This window comes from Carassius carassius, chromosome 27 (genome assembly GCF_963082965.1).
Source record: "Carassius carassius chromosome 27, fCarCar2.1, whole genome shotgun sequence".
NCBI classification, from domain to species: Eukaryota; Metazoa; Chordata; class Actinopteri; order Cypriniformes; family Cyprinidae; genus Carassius; species Carassius carassius.
Genome location: NC_081781.1, coordinates 18,794,915 through 18,816,771, shown reverse-complemented (window position 1 = coordinate 18,816,771; position 21,857 = coordinate 18,794,915). Strand labels below are relative to the sequence as shown.

General features: G+C 43.4%; 1 long non-coding RNA gene across 1 annotated transcript in view; it reads left to right on the top strand.

Annotated features, from left to right (window-relative positions):
• The first annotated feature begins 13,088 nt into the window (after positions 1-13,088).
• Positions 13,089-21,857, top strand: part of LOC132106965 (uncharacterized) — a 41,793-nt gene continuing 33,024 nt past the window's right edge. The window contains exon 1 of the long non-coding RNA XR_009424212.1: positions 13,089-13,373. This is a non-coding gene — a long non-coding RNA (uncharacterized LOC132106965). The remainder of the gene's footprint in view (positions 13,374-21,857) is intronic.

The following is a 21,857-nucleotide window of genomic DNA, read 5'->3' as shown; positions in this document are numbered from 1 at the left end:
CGGGTTGACGTAGCGACCAGGAAGCTATAAAAGCACGTGCCGTGCAGCTGGCTTCAGCTTCGAGTAGGGAAGCAAGCGCCGGCAGGGGTGCCGGGAGTATGGCTCTGCGACGCAGCGTCTCGTTCCTTCAAGGAACTAGGGTTACATACGTAACCTTGGGACGTTCCTTTTCAGGAACTCGAGCTGCGTCGAAACGCTTTTGGGGAACGATGTGCCCACGCTGCCAGACTTCCAAATCCCTGCCTAGTGTGTAGTCAAAGAGCACAGCTAAGACGAGAGAACAGAAGAGCCCGGCGTGGCTCGCATGTCAAGATCGTAAAATCGGACAAATGTGGAGGGCGTGGACCACCCCGCAGCGTTGCAGATGTCCAAGAGGGACACACCTGCTGAGAAGGCCTTGCAGGCCGCCATACCCCGAGTAGAGTGAGCCTTGGCCCCCAAAGGAGGGGGAAGACCAGAGGACTCATAGGAGACGTTGATAGCCTTAACTATCCAACGACTAAGGGTCTGCTTGGTGGCAGGAGAACCCTTGTTAGAAGGACCGTAGCAAACAAGCAATTGGTCTGATTTTCTCCACAGGGCAGCTCTGTGGACGTATGCGTCCAGTGCTCGCACTGGACACATACAGTTTAGCTTCTCTTGGTCTGGCTCCCGAAAGGGAGGAGGACAGAAGGCCTGCAGTACAATAGGTTGTGGTGTAACAGAGGGAACCTTCGGAACATAACCCGCTCGAGGGTATAAGAATGCTTTGGCCATACCAGGGGCAAAGTCTAAGTAAGTAGGGGCCACCGAAAGGGCCTGAAGATCTCCAACTCTCTTTAGTGAGGTGATTGCCAGTAACAGGGCAGTTTTAAGTGTCAGATGTCTATCTGAGATATCTTGTATTGGCTCGAATGGAGCTTTACAAAGAGCCTCTAAAACCACAACCAAATCCCAGGGGGGAACACAGGATCGTACTGGAGGTCTCAGCCTCAGCGCACCGCGGAGGAAACGTGTAACTAGGGGGTGTCTACCCACTGACTGATCATTGAAAGGGACATGGAAAGCAGCTATGGCCGCCACGTAAACCTTTAAGGTGGAGTGGGATAACCCCGCAGAGAGCCTGGCTTGTAAAAACTCCAGAACTGTACCAACTGGGCAGTCTGCTGGGTCAAGCTGGCGGTCTCTGCACCATGAAGTGAAGAGCTTCCACTTCAGGGCATACAGTTTCCTCGTAGAGGGAGCTCTGGATTGGAGTAGGGTCTCAACAGCCTCGGTTGAGAGACCAGCTGCTAACAGCTGTGCCCCCTCAGGGGCCACACCCACAGCTTCCACAACTCCGGGCGAGGGTGAATCATCGTGCCCTGCGCCTGTGAGAGTAGGTCTGTCCTGATCGGTATCTCCCACGGAGAGCCGTCGAGGAGCGAGACTAGATCTTAGAACCATACTCGGCCCGGCCAGAACGGGGCTACTAGTAGTAGACGGGCCCCGTCCCGGCGTACTCTCGGCAGAACTCCCGGGAGCAGAGCGATAGGGGGAAAAGCGTACAGACGAAGTCTCGGCCAGGTCTGTACCATAGCGTCCAGTCCCAGAGGAGCTGGATGAACTAGAGAGAACCAGACCCCTCTGCCATTGCGATGTCTCCTGAATCGCAAAGAGGTCCACCTGGGCTTTGCCAAATACTCTCCATATCTGCTTCACCACCTCGGGGTGAAGCATCCATTCCCCGGGCCTCAGCCCCTGTCTTGACAGTATGTCTGCTCCCACATTCAATCTCCCAGGAATATACACTGCTCTGATCGAGAGGAGTTTGCCCTGGGACCACAGAAGGATCTGGTGTGCCAGCTTGTACAAGGGGCGCGAACGCAGACCCCCCTGGTGATTGATATAAGAGACCACTGATGTGTTGTCGGTGCGCACCAACACATGGTGACCTCTCAGGTCTGGGAGGAAATATTTCAATGCTCTATAGACTGCTAGTATCTCTAGGCAATTGATGTGCCATGTCAGATGGCGACCACTCCACAGACCGCGGGCAGGGTGGCCACTCATGACCGCACCCCAACCGGTGAGGGACGCATCTGTCGCTAGCGTTACACGGCGACAAGGAACTCCCAGCACCGGGCCCTGATTCAAGAACCAAGGTTTCTTCCACATGTCTAAGGCACGAAGGCACCGCCGCGTGACCTTGATAACTCGAAGTGGATTTCCCCTCGGGGAAAAGCCCTTGGACTTGAGCCACCACTGTAGGGGTCTCATGTACAGCAGGCCAAAAGGTATCACGTTGGACGCAGCTGCCATCAGCCCTAACAATCTCTGGAATTGTTTGACAGTGAGTGACTGGCCTTCTTTGACTCTCTCGACTGATGTGAGGATCGACTTGATCCGAGCAGGAGACAAGCGTGCCTGCATCGTGGTCGAATTCCACACTACGCCTAGATAGGTGGTTCTCTGAACTGGAGAAAGTACACTCTTCTTGGCGTTTAGTCTCAAACCCAGCTCCCCCATGTGTGCGAGAACGACATCTCGATGTCGAGCCGCCATCTGCTCTGATTGAGCTAGGATCGACCAATCGTCGATATAATTTAAAATGTGGATGCCCTGCATACGGAGGGATACCAGAGCCGCATCCATACATTTCGTGAACGTGCGGGGTGAGAGTGCGAGGCCAAAGGGAAGTACTCGATATTGATAAGCTTTGCCCCCGAAAGCGAACCTCAGAAACTTCCTGTGTTGTGGAAGGATGGATATGGAAGTATGCGTCTTTGAGATCTATTGTGACAAACCAGTCCTCGGATCTGATTTGAGCTACAATCTGTTTGACAGTGAGCATTTTGAACTTCAGTGACATTACTGAGAGGTTTAGATGACATAAGTCTAAGATCGAACGCAACTCCCCATCCTTCTTGAAATACCGGCTAAAAACCCGGACTCCCTGACTAGAGGAGGGACCACCTCGATGGCCTCCTTCCTAAAAAGGGTATTCACTTTTTGTTCCATAACCAGAGCCTGCAGGAGGCCGACTATTGTCTTTCCACTGTGCGCAGGACCCATTGAGATACATTGGCAGTAGTTTCCACGCTGCTAGCTAATGTACTAAGGGAATCAGTCTCTCGAGACTGATCTCTGGAGTAAGAGGCCCCCAAAGGGGAGGCGAGTATCCCAGCTCCGCTACGCTCACGGGCGGAAATAACTGAGTAGTGCTCGCTGGAGGCCGCTGCACCCTGAAACTCCGGCAGGGTTGGCAGACCCACCTCCCGAGGGCACTGAGTTGAGACGGGCACCGTGTAATGAGGTGGACACCGCTCTACCCCAGTAGGGGCTGCCCTCTGTAGTCGTGACTGTTTGTACGCGGAGGGGGCTGCTCCCGCCCAGCAGTCCCTCCAGTACATCTAACTTCATGAGTCAAATAACTGTCATTATATTCCTCAGAATTAATTAAATCAAACAATCAGACAAGTAAATACGGTCTGGATTGTGATACAATACACATTGAAGTGATATATTGAACTTCTCGAAGTTAGATAACAGTCATTAGATTCCTCAGAATCTAATGCAATCCAAATTCCTCAGAATTTAGTGAAATCAAACAATCAGACAAGTAAACAAGGTCTAGATTGTGATAAAGTACACATATAGTGATATATTGACTTCTCAGAGTCATATTCCTCAGAATTTAAAAATAATCAAACAATCAGACAAGTAAACACGGTCTAGATCAGTGGTTCCCAAACTTTTCCATTCCACGACCCACCTAGACAAGTGTAATCTATTTCATGACCCACCACAATATTTGAGGAAAAAAAAGGTTGATATTACTTTAAGCCTAATCTTACTTAAAAGTTTGATGACAGAAATGAAGTATTTAAGAAAAAAAAACTTTTTATTTTAGAGTAGGCCTACACCTGAAAAAAATCACTATTAATATTTAAGTTTTAATTTTTGTTTACAGACTTTAGAATATGTAGTGTCCATAAAAACGTTAAACAGGCTCACTCCAGTGAACTGTAATCTGCGCTGCTGTGTTTTGTTGCAGAAAATGCATTCACGATCCTTCCGTGTGTGTCGGTGAGAACGGAGCACAATCCAACACTTTTTTTAGAAAAAGCATAAGAAGCAAAGCAGAACTATCTAAAACTGTTTGGAGATTAAAATAATTGTGAAATAGGTAAAAAATAATAATAAACATGTGTCTCGTTTTAAATAAACAAAAAAAAAAAAACTGGATGACATTAAGTTCAGGCAGAAATTTATTTTAGCAATGGTTAAATTAATGTTCAGCAATATCTTCAAAAGATTTCTGAACTTTGGCAAATTTTTCTCTAAAAAGAGATGATACGTCAAGGAGTATTGCATTATTTTTTTGTGCATTTTGTTATGTGGAAATGTTTAAATCTTGTAGTGTTACAATTAACCCTGCGTTTGTGCACTGCTCACCCTGTACATGTGAAATGCTTTTTACAAACCGTTTCCCGAACGAAAAAAGTGCACAGAGCTCAAACGGACGATAGAAATGAATGAACATGGCCTACCTGAAACCGTTTTCGTAACATTTGTTTTCTGGTGTATGCAATCTCATGCGGAATATAGTGTATTGAAGTGAGCAAGTTTTTCTCTTTTAATAATGCGGACCGATTGAACCTTTTAATGACATTGCTCTGAGACCTTCACTGTTATTACAACTCGTGCGCGCCCGCGCTTCAAAACACGCAAAGCACGCGGACTTAATTGCAATTCGAAAATCACACTAAGGATATTGCAGTCCTTATTAATGTTGGTGGGCTATATCATTGTGACGAGTGGGTTCCCGGTTCCCGCCTCCTCCTTCCCGTGATTGAGAAGTTTTTAATGTGTTAGACTGGTGCCGAAGCCTGGGAGGAAGGAGGGACGCGCTGCCGAAGATCCCTCGGCACTGAGGTGAATCCGCAGTGCCATCGAGTAGGGCGAAGGAGGATGCTCGAGGCGGTGGGCTGGAGTGAGTTGCCGGGGAGACGGACGCTCCTCTTTTGTATCCTTCCGATCTCCTCCGTGGTTCTCGAGACTGGTGAGTCGAGCAGGTGTCGCTCAATTCCAATCACTCCACCGGCCTCGCACCGTTCCCACTCGTCACTTTCGTGCAGCCCTAGACTGAACTGTGTGTGTGTGTGTCATTGAAACGCAAATTTAGCTGCAGCCAAGTGACTTTGTGCGACCCACCTTGTTCCATTCTGTGACCCACAAGTGGGTCGCGACCCACAGTTTGAAAACCCCTGGTCTAGATTGTGATAAAGTACACATTGAAGTGATAGAACCAACTCCTGCTTATTAAATGGAGTTAAAATAACCAGACACGCGGTCGGGTATGGAAAAATTCACATCAAAACTGAAAATGATGTAATACACGCGTTGCCTCGACAGCGCGCAAATAGCTTAGTCACACAAACAATATTAATCCCCTCGGAGATTAAATAGCTGCTCACTAACGCTGCCCGTATAATGACACTGTTTGTCTTATACTGTGCTTATGCAACTTTGTTTGTGCAACTACAAGCTCGCCGATGCCTTCCGTGTCAATCTCCTCGGAGAAAGAAAGGCAGAGCGTCAAGCCCGACGCTCGGGGGGAAGAGCCGAAGCTCGGGCTTCCAAACCCCGGAATCAGGCAGATCTGGTGGGTACGGTAGGAGATAAGGACGTGCCCGTCTCCATACCTTCCAGCAGATCGATCTGCGAACCCAACGAATACCGGCGCGGCTTCGCCTCGGCGAAAGCGGAACCGGCATCGCGAGGAACGCTTGCGAAGGCTCACTTCGCGAAGAGAGCCCTGCGGGATCGAAGCGTCCGCATTGGCATTCGTTCACAATGCGGGCAGTCGGCCCCCTCGAGAGCCGACTCAGCATGCTTCGATCCCAGGCAAGCCACGCACAAACTGTGTGTATCCCCACTCGTAATGTAGCGAGGGCAGGGAGGAACACACAATCTATAACGTGGCTTGGAATCGCCCTTCATATGTTAGGTCTTTTGCTTTTGTTTTGGCATATTGAGCTGTTTTAGCGATCTTTTAATGGCTAAGGGACAGACAACAATAAATAGGACCAACAGGACAGACTTTTGACATGCACACACAGAGCGCTTGCTGACAGATTCGAAGCTGAAGCCAGCTGCACGGCACGTGCTTTTATAGCTTCCTGGTTGCTACGTCACCCCGCCCGTGACGTCACGCCTTTCCGATGGACTGATTGCACACGATATTCAGAGTCGGTCTCGTCAGGGACGTTCCCCAAAAGCGTTTCGACGCAGCTCGAGTTCCTGAACAGGAACAAAGGTTTTTCAGTCAAGAGTGCTTTCAGCTTGTTTATTTTCATATAAAAAAATATGAAATGCAGTTCATCATTGGATGTAAATTGTGATAATTGTAAATAATAATCGGGATTACAATTTCAAGGGAATAATCATCAATTATGATTTTTGCTATAATCGTGCAGTCCTAGTAGTACACACACACTTTCATGGTTCAAACAGAGCTGTTCAGTTTGAAGTTCGAAAACCTGAAAGAGCATTAGTTGTTTTTCATCATGGGTTCTGATTCACGATGTAAGTGGTTTTGTTCTAAATTAACAAACTTTAAAGAATGAGCTGGTACATTATAAATCGAAACTTTTTTGCCTTTCACTTAGTCAGTCAAGATGGATTCTGTGGGAAACTTAAAGGGTTAGTTCACCCAAAAATTAAAATGATGTCATTAATGACTCACCCTCATGTCGTTCCAAACCCGTAAGACCTTCGTTCATCTTCGGAACAGAGTTTAAGATATTTTATATTTAGTCTGAGAGCTTTATGTCCCGCCATTGAAAATGTATGCATGGTATACTGTCCGTGTCCAGAAAGGTAATAAAAACATCATCAAAGTAGTCCTTGTGACATAGTGTTGGGCAATATGGTCATTTCTAAAATCGTCATATCATCAGCCCGTGAGATCGACGATACACTATATTATCGTGCATGGGTGGCAAAAGAGAGAGACTCTTTGTTCTTGTCATTGCATAACTATTGTGTTTTAAACAGTGCAGGTGTGCGCGAGAGAGCCTATGGAATCACCAATAATTGAAAAAATATACTTTCAGACATACTGATAAACTAACGTTAAATATAAAAATACTGTATTTAAAACAGCTAGTTCATATATAGTCAGACGCAACTGTCATATTGCGCGTCCTGTGACAAATTTGCCGCATCTGCGCATTGGAAGTTATCAGTCTAAATGTCAACGGTTCATTTAAAGTCCAACAGTTTAACACTAATATTGGACATGAACACGTTATATATAGTTATAACATAAAGTATTCAAAAGTTCAATTGAACTGATGCATTAAGCCTGTGTTATATTTTCCACATGAGCAATGCAATGGGCTTCTTCACATTCCCTGCACATGTGCAATTGTGCTTTTGAAGCCTACTTACCGCACGGACATAAATGGGAGGCACGCAGTCGTCCACTCAGAGCATCCATGAACACTCTCCGATGATGATTTTTATGTCACGCCTACCTAGCGGTCCATAGTGGACTCGCGGACACGGAAAGTATAAACAGAGGCTTTAGTCATTCAGCGCTCCAGACCGTGCACCCCATGACGAGCCCGACGCACCACCATAGAAAGGTTCATGTCAAATTAATTTTGATAAATAAGTCGCACCTGACTGTAAGTCGTAGGACCAGCCAAACTATGAAAAAAAGTGTGACTTATAGTCCGGAAAATACGGTACTTGTTAAAGTGCAATGAAATACCTTATATCTGCAGACGATGTACGTCTGTTTGTGGATGGAGACTTCTTCACCGGCTACAGGCTCATCCTTTTTTTTGCGCGTGTGTGCGTGCGTGTGTGAAACGCGGTGCTGAAGTGAAAAAGTATTATTATAATATTATTATAATTTAATACATTAATAGGAGAATGAGCCTATTATCGTCTTGACAATCGACAGAGACATCTGCTATCGTCTCACAACGGAACACGCTCACAACAGACCCAGAAGAGAAGACAATGCTGAATAAAGTCGTCATTTTTTTTTTTTGGACCAAAATTTATTTTCTATGCTTCAACAAAATCTAACTGACCCTCTGATGTCACATGGACTAGTTTGAAGATGTTTTTTTATTACCTTTCTGGACATGGACAGTATTCCGTACATACATTTTAAATGGAGGGACAGAAAGCTCTCGACTAAATCTAAAATATCTTAAACTGTGTTCCGAAGATGAACGAAGGTCTTACGGGTTTGGAACGACATGAGGGTGAGTCATTAACGACATAATTTTCATTCTTGGGTGAACTAACCCTTTAACACTGGCATTTTTTGTCTATGCATGTTTTAACCTCATATTTGTGAATAAAGAAAAGAAGGTCAGGCTATTGACATAAACTCAAAATTGTTAGACTAGCTTTAAGTAACAAATCTCAAACAGAAATTCTTTTGCAAGCAAAAAGGAAAGCAGCAGTGCTGTAATAAAAAATGAATATCTTTGGAGTTAAATGTAATCTACATTAAAAAAGAAAAGAAAATGGCCTGAGATTTTTGTGCCTACATCGCTGAGCTTAATCAGAGAAATGTAAATCTTTCCATAAATTTTTCATAATCTTTAACATCTTATTGCATTTGCATTTACATTTTTAGTCATGCCTGTAAAGCACAATTGAAAAATTCCCTCACTTTCCTAAAGGTTTCCCATGTTTGTTGCACCTTGTATAGGGGATGAAGCATGTTCATTGAAAAGTTTTACAAACAGATTTTACTAATAAATAATAATAATAATAAGTAAAAAAAAAAAAAAAAAAAAAAAAACATTATTATAAAATCCATAGGAAACCAAATGGTGAATTAGTATTCCGAATTGGCCTACAAAGTAACATCATTATTGCACATCTCTACTGAGACCATTTTCATGCTAAAAACTGATTTCAGATGTTTTGAAACAGCCCTTTAATTTTCATGTATTGTGTGTAGCAGCATATTGATGTGTCAAAGTAAGAGCGTGTTTGATTGGGGAGGTTTTGAGGAGCTCCCACTGCGAGTTGGGATGAGTCTGTCGATCAGTCTTGCTGAGGGGAGTCTGATGTTTTTGATGTCATTTGTGTCTAAGCTCTGAACAACAAGAAGAAACATGCACAGCAAAGACTCCATCAGTAACACCACCCTTTGTTTTGTTCACCAGTCACGGGAGAATCAAACACCAAGACATGATCCTTGTCACTTTGCAGCTTTCTGTCATCTCGCTCTCTTTGTTTATCCTGAAGCCCCTTTAGGACAGTGTTGTAAGGTTTTTGAACCCTCTACCAATCTCTGCCTCTGTCTTTCTTCTTCATCCTCATTCTTCCTCCGCTTCACTCTTTCTCTCTCACATGTAGCTGGAAGGCCTCGCTTTGTAGCTGTTGCACAGATTTTTGCCCTGTTTACTTTTCAGTGGAATCATAGAAAGTAGAAACCAAAAGTGGTTTAAAACAACTCAAAAATTCAACTCCTGAAGAACAGAGAGCAGCTCATTTTGTTATAGAAAGGTTCATATTGAGACCTCTTTTCAAATTGTATATTTTGAAATTTTATTGCAGTCTGGGCAGACAATATTGAGATTTCTGCAGAACCTCCAGTTCAGGCACATGTGAGATTACTGTGGCCTTTTTCTTAATATGAAAAAAAGAAAAGGCAGGCTACAGCAGATATCTCCATTGGCTTTCCATTTATTTTCATAGCTGTGTCGGAGAAACAGTTGAGCTATTAAGAGATCTCATTTGTGGTTTTATATGGTGCCATTAGATAGGGCTCAACAATAAGGTTGTGCAAGAGTGACTTGAAATGCTCTTAGCAGAGGCAGATTGTATAACTGACACTCTGTTACTGTAAATGTTTCCTTTGGAAAAATATGTGTGTGTATATTAATAAAAAAAAATAATACATGTAAAAAGATTTTTTATATTTTAAATGATAATCATATAAGTAAAATGATAAAACTAGATGTATAATTTTACATTTGCAGTTTTAACAAACTTGGCTAATTCATTTAGTTTATTAATTAATTGATATATTGATCGCAAGTAACGTATCTACAGGTCACCTTTTATGTATAGATGGCCCTTAAAAGCATAGAATAGACATACATATTTCAATTTCACCTGATCTAACCTTACATTTCATGTAATATTACAGTAGAAAACTGTTAAATGTTATTTTGGAAGTAAAGTTTTTTTCAATGGCACATTTGTGCTTCTTAAATGTCTTAAGTATCAGTTTATTTATTTATTAATTTTTAATAAAATCAATTTTTAAATGGTAAATCTACAGTTCTAAGTAAATCTTATCTCTGTAAATATGTTAAAATTTTTACTGTATTTTTACAGAATTATTATGGCAACCACAGCTCATTTCAAATTATGTATTGCATAGCAAATACAGAGTTCTGGCATGAAGCTCTGATGCAGTCCAATAGGTCTAACTCAATCTGACGTAATGACATCATTATCACATGGTACAGCCGATTGGTTCTCTCCTGTATTGGTAGCCAACAAGCTCACTGCTCAACATTCAAATATGTGAATAGAGTTTGACACAGCAGTGCATCTAACCCTCCACCTTCCCCAGCTCCACCTGTATACTGCCCTACAAAGGCAAAAGACCTTAACTCGCTAGAGTGTGAAACTGAAAAAAAAGGCCTTTAAAGTTTTCTATTTGCCCAGCCAAATTAATTATAGGTAAGACACTGGATATTTGTTTTAATAATGAAATGTTTTAATAATGAAAATGATCTACATAAACAAATTGTGAGCTCAAACAAAATTTTTGCCCCTATTTTTAAAGTTAATGTACTCTGCCTTTGCATTGCCTGCAAAACGTGAGAAGTCATACCAAGCCAAAAGGAAGTAACTTCCACATTATCAATATTTGGTTGAAAATCACCATTTATAAAATTATTATAGTAACACCTGTATACAATTTAGTGATCATGGGCTGTCTCATATAAGCTATTGCATGTTGTAATGTGACTGTATTAAGTTTTTTTTTTTTTTTTTGGACCATAACAAGCAGACTAAAAGTTAAACATGAGTGGACACTGTGGATACCATTTTTTTTGTGTGTGTGACAGCCTGGTGAATAATCTGAATTATGAAAAGAAAAAAAAAATCTTCAAAGGTTATTCACAATTACATATTGCTGCCAAGCTATATAGTCTTTACAGTGCTTTGTTATATGGAGCGGTTTGGTAGATCTCAATCTATCTAATTCATTTTTTTACACTGTAAAACTTTAATGGACAGTAAAAGAAAGGCAGAACACCGTGTAACTCCAAACCGACACCGTAAATTTATATTGACACGTGGCTAAACAAAGTCAGAATGCCTTGACTCATTTTGAGCATTCCAAACAAAGTGAAAGAACGGTAACTGGTGTTAAACTGTGTTCTGCCTTGGCTTCTCTGGGGCTTATCGAAGTTACAGTTGAGATGACCCATTATTTTCTCCTAAAAAAACACACAAAAAAACAAATTGACTCAAGATACTTATACACATGATAAAGGACGTCTTGAATGTCCCAAAAATATCAATAACTCATTTAGGACAAAAATCTAAGTTACAGTCTTTTGCCTTTGCACGGCGGTATAGATCTGCTATGAGGTAATTCATGTATGGTATATGGGGGTTATTTCTTGTGTTATATTTGCTGCAGCAATATTTCTTACATGCTCACAGCAGCATATTGTGGATGTATTGGAAGTAGCAAGTCTCAGTACTCAGTACTGCAACGTAGCAGATCTATTCCGCCAAGACCAAATACATTAACATTGTCATATACATTACCATGCCAATCCCTCCGAGAGCTGTCATGACAGAACTAATATTATTGAGATGATTGGGAATGCTAATGGATAGTTTCTCTCTCTATTCTCTATCTATCTATTCATCTTTAAGACAAGTCTATAGCAAAACAAATAAAGAGAATCTGTGAACATACTGTTCCTGTATGTAACTTTTATCAACGTGTTTGAGAAAAAGACTGTTCTTGCCAAGACATCTGAATGAAATCAAAGCAAAATCAATCAATAACACAGCAAAAATGTTGAGCTCTTTATACCCTTTCTGTTTATTATTTTTCATCTTTAAAAATGCATTCTTGCATGTGTCCTCTCTCCCTTTTCACGCATTTCAAGCAGCTTCATTAACGTTCACAAACTCGTTCCCCTGGATTCTGATCATTTCAAAGAAAGCACTATTTTCAAACATAATTTTGTGTCTTTTCTTATGCCTGTGATTCTTTGTACTCAGATTGTGTCTGTCAAGTCTGTTGCTTTTGAAGGTGTGTCACAGATTTTATCAGCCGCTTTGATTAGCCATTCTGACAGCTTTTTGCTTTCATTTTACTTGAGTGACTTGAGTGAGTTTTGTTAGTTTGATTGTCATAATGTTTGCAGTTTGCAATCTGGAGTATGTTTATAAGAGAAAGCGAAGCTGAGACTCAGGAAGAGCCCAGAGGCAGGTTGGCCGTCGGTCTTACAGAGGTTCGACAGGGAATGTTTTTAGTCATTTCCAAAATTCAAACTTTTTTGTTTTGTTAAATGATTGTGCCAGGAATGCTTTATTCATAATGTTCCTTTGGGGTGTTTTTAAGCAATCTTACATACAGGATGCCAGTTGGATATTTGTCACGCTCAAAAAAATCTTGGAAAGAAAATAAACCCCACACCCCACCGGTGTCTGTCATCTCCATCTCTGTTTCCGCATATCTTGGCGCTCTCCATTCCTGTTGTTTTGACAGGCATCTTTGTTACTTTAATTTATAGCTGCTGTTCTCCTGAAGTTCATTTTCTTTCTGTCACCTGTCAATCATTTTTCAATCTTTGAGGAGTCATTCAGTTAAATTACAATGCAGCAAATGCAATAAAACCCAGCGGGGCACCTGTCTGCAGGGTCGGTGTAGAGATGTCAACCCTGTAACCTCTGCACTGTGAACGGAGCCTCACTTCCTGTGCTATTGTCAGCAGACAATGTATCTAGGAAAGAAAGCAAGATTGTAGGATGAGTTCACTGATGGCAAGCCAAGTTTGTCTTTGTCTCAGTGTCTGGCATCTGTCCATGCCGGACTTGTGATGGTGAAAGAGTCGTCCTTTTCTTGCTTCCGTTTCCATCCAATCAGCAAGTCTTTGCCGGTCTCTCTGGCCTCCAGGCACATCTGCCCTCAAAGACACTTCAATCCCTTGATGCAGCAGTCAGCATGTGTGTGTCCCCAGTACTCCATCAAACGGCTTGTTTCTGCCCCGAGAGCACTGATGGCTGCTTCCACGGTGCACGGACTATTAATGTGCACCAAATACATGCAGAATCTGCCGAGAAACGGAATGAGTGTACTCGATTGAGTCTATCTGCTGCAAAAAAAGGTCTTGTCTCTGTTTTACGGTTTCTTACATACACTGTATGATTATGCTAGTTGAGAAATGCTATTGATTATGAACTGATTAGATGTTTTTTAAACAATTTTTTTAAAGTTAAGATTGAATTATTATTATTATTATTATTATTATTTGTTTAACCCCCAATTTCACAGACTAGGCTTAAGCCTAGTCCTAGACTAAAATGCAAATCTTAGCTGTTTTAGCTGAAATAAACTTGCACTGACTGATCTTAAAACATGCCAGTGCCTTTGTTTTGTCTTAAGATCAACATCAGTTATGCTTTTTCTAAGGCATGCTTATAAAAATTACTTCTATGACCTAATTGAAGTATTGATTAATCCTGTTTTAGGCTAAACCCTGTCTATGCATTTATCTATCTATCTATCTATTTATCTATCTATCTATCTATCTATCTATTTTTTATCTACTTTTATGCTTTTGTAAAATAATGATTGTGTGCATGTGTGTGTGTGTGTGTGTGTGTGTGTGTGTGTGTGTGTGTGTAAGTTATGAAACTGAGACATTTTTAGGTTTACTAAGTTTTTTTTTTTTTTTAAATAATGAATATTTTCAAGTTATGGAATTGAGACTTTTTTGTATAAAATAATTGTTTTTATATAAATATATATATATATTTTTTGGCAAATTATGAAATTAGAAATTTCATGAAAAATGAAATTTTTGTTTTGCTGAATTTCATTTTTGTAAAATAATGATTTTTTTAGGAATATTAAATATATTGCTTAACAATTATACATGTTTGTGTAAATTATGAAATAATTGTATTGTATAGTTTCTTTCTTTCTTTTGTAAAATAAATAATTTCTGTGCCAATTATAAATTGCAGACTTTATCTGTAAAATTCCGAATTTTTGCATAAATTATTTAATGGAGACTTTGTGTTTTGCTTTTTATTTAAAAAGTAAACATCCGGAAGCTTGAATGTATGTTTTAAAATAGAGCATGAAAAAAACTGAAAAACTGGAAAACTCCGTCAAAGTGATGCATTATGATCATTTGTAGGGAAGCCTCTGAGTGAGTATTCTTATTCTCACGGTTTTGTAAACTAAGCTATTAATATGATTTTCAATAATTTTGCAACTATAATAAACATTTGTAGAAGGTTGACAGTGAAAGTGTGGGTGTGCCAAGCTTTTAATTACAAATAGTCATTATCCTTTTGATGAGCTGGGTTGTAAGTTTTCCATCTTATGAATTTTTTCCCCTCTGTCCGTAAAATATAACCATTATTATTGGTAATCTCCCCCCCCCCCCCCCCCCCCCCGACATTTATTTGATAAAGAATACTAAGGAATCAGATTAAGAAAAAACACTGTAACAATTAGATAATCTTTAAGAAAAATGATTCACATGACAGTGACAGAGTTATCTGATAACAGCCAAGCCTAATGAGAACACTAGCTAAATTAGCCGACAGTGAGATAAATTACACCAACAAACTAATTCATGCTTTCCGCCTAAAGTCTCTCTGTTTGTGTACATGTGAGTGTTTGCATCTGTCTGTGTGATGTCTCAATCATCTCTGATTGATCTTAAGCATGTTGTTGAATGTGATACTGAATGCTGCTAATGCTCAAAGTCTCCGGAAGTGGGTGAGAGACGAAACTGTTATGGACTCGCAAACATTTATAAATACTGTAAATTAAGCACTCCCACTGACTCTAATGAAATTACAATGATGAAGTTAGTGGAGTTGTCACATGGACCTGTCAATCATGTTTTCCCCTGCTCACAGATCTGTCCGTTGAGATCTGCCTCTTTCATATAACATTGGGTTCTATAGAGGCCTGTCAGTTATTAATAGTGTGACGAGAGCGGTATGATTTTTCTTGGTATAACTAAATCAAAAGAGCACAGACTACGCCACCCTGGGAATTGCACCCAAGGAAATATAAAAAGGACCCAGGTTCGGTGGTGCAGAGAAAAGACAGAGTCGCTTCATCCAATGAATTAATGGTTTTATTTAAAAGGAAAAATATCCCACTAGCACCATTTGTTTGTAATATAAATAACTGGCAAGTTTATTATAACAATACACAATATATCAAATGTTAAAAGAACATTCCTCCAGACATTGCTGATTTTCAAGCACTGAACAACATTAAACCAAACAAAAATGTATGTACCGTCCCCAAAAAATAAAACAAACAAGAAAAATTATTACTACAAAAAGAATGTAACGGCAAGGCTTAAGCTCCCGTTAGGGGTGGCAAGCTAGCTGTAAACAATTGTGCTCTCAACCATTTATGTGTGCACGGCAAACTACATATGAAGAGGTGCTCAAACCCTGGTGCTCCAACCTCACAGCAAATGTGTTCACCCAGGTGACTAGCCTCCCCCTCGGCACACTCAGCCTTGACTCGAAACAAAAAAAAGAAACAAAAAAAAGATTAGTAGGGAAGATACACATACAAGATAATCACATCAATCACAATTATGATGATTGATCAGATCAGGTGGTACACAGGTGATAAATAATCGGTCCAACCTCATTTGCAGTGAGGACCCCAAAATACTCGATGGATGACCGTTAGATAGACACTAATATAGCACCACACGGCACTACGGCCCAAATCACACTGATCAGTCCAACTCAATTACAGAAATAGCAGTAACCCAAACCATAAAATTAAATCAAAAACACACAGCGACTATTAAAGTCATGAAAAACCTAACAAAATAATTATTCACGAAGGACAAAAGAATAAACTAGTCATAGAAAAACAGCAGCACGACCTGAATGACATCACGTGGTACGCGGAAGACTGCAAAACAAAACATAACAATCAGACAAGGATCTACTCCAATCGTCAATACAAAACATTACTAAATCATACGTACCCCGCGAGAATCACACACACATCACGGATCACACATCACGATGTCAGGATGCACTCGCGAAATGTTCCACTAAAACACACAATAACCCACATTAAACTTGACTAACCCCATACAACCCACATCACAACAGATCGTGATCGCCGTCATACCTCAAAGCTTTCTATGAGTGCTCGACGCAACTCCCAGGGTACGCAGACGAAACGGTTACAGCAATCCTTCAAAGATAAAAACAGTCTAAACACTTTAAAACCACACGAAACCGTGCATAACCTCCGTCGCTTACCTGGACTATAGTGAAACCGGAAGAGGGGTGGGTGTGACCAAGCCTACATTCTAGGGCTTCTTGTCTAACCATTTAAATACGCTGGCCCTGATTACCTCATCCACCCATTCCCATATAAGGGCAATGACGAACAGAAACAGGAGAGGGGGAAATCCCCTGCTGCTACATTCCACCCCCCCCTTCTTTTATCGGCGCCCCGACGATAAGAACTCAAATGTGAACATTAGAGACAGACTACGACGCGGTGCCACCAGGCTAATGCCAGGGCCTAAACAAGGCCGGAACAGCCTGAGACACAACCCTAGAAGAGCAAACAGTCCCACCAGCGACCCCCTGTGCAGTCTGCGGAAGATGGTACAAATTGGAGTGTTGCCCGGCAGTCGAGCGAGCCGTCCGTCGTAAAGATGGTCGAGTCTCCTCCGACAAGGTTGGGCCAAGATGATCCATCAGGGCAGTCGGAGGGGTCGACGGCCTTGCCTCCTGGGCATCTGGAGTAACCGGAGGCGACCTCTGGTACTGTTGAAGGAGTACGGGAATATCTCGTAGGGTCAGCACTTGAACTGGGACCAACCGAACTGGTAGGTACTACAAGCCACAAGTCATCATTAAACTCCTCTTCGGGTGGCCCAACTGTCACTGATGGTCGATCCTGGGGGATGTCCTGGGGCTCTGGCTGCAATTGAGCTTTCAGCATCGTCCGATGTACATGTCGTACCTTCCCCAGATCGTTCACAGGTGCAATTGAGTACACCACTCCCTTCTCTTTGGGTGCCTTCAATACCTGATAAACAGAGCTCCAAAGGTCTTGAATTTTGTTACGTCCCCTTACACCCACGTTACGCAGGTAAACTCGCTGACCCTCAGACAGTGGCATTTCCTTCACCCTCTTATCATGATAGTCCTTGCGGCGTGCAGCAGCAGTTGCTAGTCTCCCTCTAGCACCCTCGAAGGCGACCTGCAGTCGGGCCTCATGTTCTCGAACCCAGTCATGTACCGTACCAGCCTCTGACTCCCGCACTCTGCCCAATAAGAAGTCTACTGGTAGTTGGGGATCTTGACCAAACATCAAAAAGTGTGGGGACTCACTAGTCGACTGATGTGGGGTAGTGTTGTAACAGAAGACTAACTGCGGAAGGCAGGAGGCCCAGTCTCTCTTTCTTGAGGCAGGTAGGGTGCGCAGCAAATTATGCATTGTCCTGTTGAAACGCTCGCATTGACCGTTGCCAGCAGGATGGTAAGGTGTGGTACGTGATCGGGTAATCCCATAAAGACAGCAAAGCTGTTGTATCAGGTTGCCCTCGAAACTACGACCCTGATCGGAGTGGAGACGACTAGGCACCCCGAACTTGCAGAACCACTCCGTCATGAGAACCTGGGCCACAGTAGAGGCCCTCTGGTCCCGGGTAGGTATGGCCACTGTAAACTTACTAAAAATGTCTGTCACAACAAGCACATTTTCCAGGCCATTATGTGAAGGCTCCAAGACGGTAAAGTCCATGGCCAAAATCTCGTTGGGCCGTGAAGCCAAAAGATGTCCCATGAAACTAGGAGTAGCCGGATTCGTATGCTTCGCCACTTGACACCTTTCGCATTCTTGGCACCAGCGCTTCACTTCCACAGCCATTCCCGGCCAAAAGCAGCGTCGACTGACCAACTCCATAGTCCGTTCTACCCCCTGATGCCCATGGTCATGGTGTAACTGGGTGAGTACATCTTGCTTTAACACTGCTGGTAGAACTACTTGAAATACCTCCTCACCCCCGTTAGGTCGAAGGGTGCGACGATATAATACCCCATCCCTCTCCACCAGTCGATCCCAGTGCCGTAGTAACGCCAATGACTGGGTGGATAGGGCTTGACGCGTCACCAAGCTAGGGTACATCTTCTGCTTGCGAAGAGTCCAAATAGCTTGAATATCTGGGTCTGACCACTGTAGAGAACATATATCAGAGGCAGAATGATGGGGTAAAGCAAAAATGGCTGTTTGGATTACCTGGGATGGTAGTACAACTCCGGTCTGCTGCAGAGATTCTGGAACGAAGGTGGTGGTATTCTCTGGCACATACTGCCGGGATAAAGCATCAGCGTTCCTATTTACTCTGCCAGACCGGTATCGAATTTCATAATCGAAACATGACAGTTGGGCCACCCATCGCTGCTCTGTTGCTCCCAACTTAGCGGAGGCCAGATGACTCAAAGGATTGTTGTCAGTGTAAATGATGCACTTTTGTCCCAAGAGATACTCACGAAACTTCTCCGTAACTGCCCACTTCAAGGCCAGGAACTCTAATTTCATTGAACTGTAATTAAGCATATTACGTTCAGGGGGGCGAAGACCACGACTTGCATAGGCTATAGGCCGGACTTTACCGTCCTGTTCCTGTGATAGAACTGCCCCCAAGCCACTATGGCTAGCATCAACTTCTAGGATGAAAGGTAATGCGAAATTGGCATAAGCCAATACTGGAGTGGAGGTGAGTTTAGCTTTCAGTCCTTCAAAGCTCTGCTCACAGGCCTCTGTCCAGGCCGCAGCGAAGTCCCGTCCGGTCCTTTTCCGAGCCTTCGTACCCCCCAACTCCGCTACTAACTTATGTAGGGGTGCAGCCATTTTCGCAAAGCCCTCCACGAAGCGACGGTAGTAGCTGGTGAAGCCAAGGAACGAACGCAGCTCTGCCACCTGGGTTGGACGTCGCCACTGGGCTACTGCTTCGATTTTCCCAGGATCCGTGGAGACGCCAGCGCTGGAGATCACATGTCCCAAATAGCCAACCTCCTGCTTAAAAAAGGTAAATTTCTCCAGCTTGGCTTTGAGTCCTTCCTGTCCCAGTCGGCTTAACACTCCCTCTAATCGCTCCAGATGCTGTGAAATGGAAGAAAAGACCACAACATCATCCAGGTAAAGTAACAGAGATTGACAGTGCTGTTCCCCAAACAACCGTTGCATGAGGCGCTGGAATGTGCTTGGGGCGTTGCAAAGGCCGAAAGGCATACGGTTAAACTCGAATAATCCAAAAGGAGTACAAAAGGCTGTCTTAGCTTTGTCCTTCTCGGCAACAGGAACTTGATTATAGCCGCTGACTAAATCGAGAGTAGAGAACCAATTGGCCCCGGAAAGAGCGTCCAACGATTCTTCAATGCGTGGTAACGGAAAAGCATCTTTACGAGTCTTTTGGTTTAATTGGCGGTAGTCCACGCAGAGGCGAAGGCTACCATCCTTTTTCCGCACCAACACAATGGGGGACGCATAGGGACTGCAGCTCTCCCTAATAATCTGCGCCTCAAGAAGTTGATTGATATGGGCTTTGACAACCTCATACTCAGATGGGGGCAACCGCCTATAACGTTGCCGGACAGGGACATCATCTAACAGGGGGATTTCATGGGATATAAGGCTGGTACAGCCCAAATCCCCCTCATGAGCTGAGAACACAGCCTGGTACTCAACCAGCAATGTCCTAACCTGTTGGGCCTCTTCCCTACTAAGCTCGGATAAATCAAGGGCATCTATTTGGCTCCGAACTGAGCTGGGAGATGAACCAGCTACTTCAATAGCCCTCAACTCAGCTACGCCCTTAGGCAAACTGACCACATCCACCCCCCGCAAATAACCTAACTGGGTACGAGCGTAAAGCAAGACATCAGTAGTGCCAACATTTACAACAGGAACGTCAACTGTACCCCCAAACACCTGGACTAACGAAGGAGATGCCAACAGTCCACCAGGTAGGCCAGAGTCGAGAGGCTCAAATAAGGCGGTACTACCAGATAAGTGATCTGAGCATGTTGCCCTGACAAACTTGGTCACACCCCCTGGAATACGCTGAACCCTCCCCTGACTTAGCTTAACAACATTCTTCACATCAGGGGGGGGCTCAACACCTGCCTGATAACACTGCTGCAAGGCTTGGAACACATGACCAGGTGCCTGAGACACGGTTGGTAACTCAAATAAAGCAGGCCCATGTTGAAAAAACAAAAGTTCGTAGCATTTGCTAATTACATTCATCCCAAGGACCCCTGGGACACTAGCACCACCAGGAGGGTCCTTTACTACAAGCACGCCGCAACCAGGTATAATCCTACCACACAAGAAAACATCCAATTCTAGATAGCCCAAATAAGGAATAGCCAACCCATTAGCAGCCTTAAGCTGAAGCCAACGGCAAGCCTGTAAACTCCCTGTCTTAAAGTGTTGCAAAAAGAAACTCTCGGTAACTGTGGACACCATAGAACCGGTGTCCAATAAACAGGACACCTTATGTCCACCCATAAGAATGTCTATATGGGGGCAAGAGGACATTAAATTGGCTGCGGTGCTCACGCTACTTAACACAAGAGCCTATAAGGGCCCCACCCGAGCTGTGGCTCAACGGCTCGGTGGGCATTAGTTTTCCGACCCCTGTTGGGAGGGCAATGGTCTAGTACTGGAGGGGGAAGGTAAAGCTACAGAGTGAGACCGGGAGCGAAAAGGAACCCTTGCACCGTCACAATCCCTTGCAAAGTGCCCCGGACGCTGACATCTCCTACAAATTACCGGGCCATCACGGAGCGGTCTAACATGCCTCTGGTTGTTCTGAAGTAGAGCGATACTTTGGGTTAACTGATTAAGCTGATCTTGTTGTTGTTTCAGAATAGCTTTAAGATCCCCCAGTTCTGCTCCTAATGCACCATTACCCAGCATGGTAGAGGAACCCCCCTGAACCCCATACTGAAGGCCATAGACCGATGGAACAGAGTGACTACGACCCCTATGCCCCCCAGGCATGCCCTCCCGCTCCCACCTAATAGCTTCCCCTCTGACATCCAACAGGGTAACTGCGGGCTGGCGACGCACTAGTTGCTTTAACTCTCGGCGGAGTGAACAGTCGGAAACATACTCAATAAATTGGTCTCGTAATAGCACCTCAAAGTTCAACATGCCCGCTGGTGCAACATGTTTTACCAGGTCCAGAAGACGCATCAGAGCCAAAGAAAACTCATGAAGACTCTCCCCCTCTTGCTGTTTCCTGGAAAAGAAAGCCTCCTGCAATGCAACATATGATTGACAACAGCCATACAGTTCTTGCAAGATCTTAATAATGATTTCCGGGTCTCCCCGCTCTGCATCTGAACGATATTTAATTTCATCCCTGGCCTCACCTTCTAAGTGATCAACCAAAAAGAAAGCTTGATCAACAGGAGTCAAATGACGGGCTCGCATACATGCGCGTGCCTCCTCAACCCACTCGTCAATATTCATACCAGAGTTGCCTCGGAACATAGGGCACTTTCTATCCCGTGGGATAAGAACAAGTCTCTCAGTAGCAGTTACAATACCTTCCGCA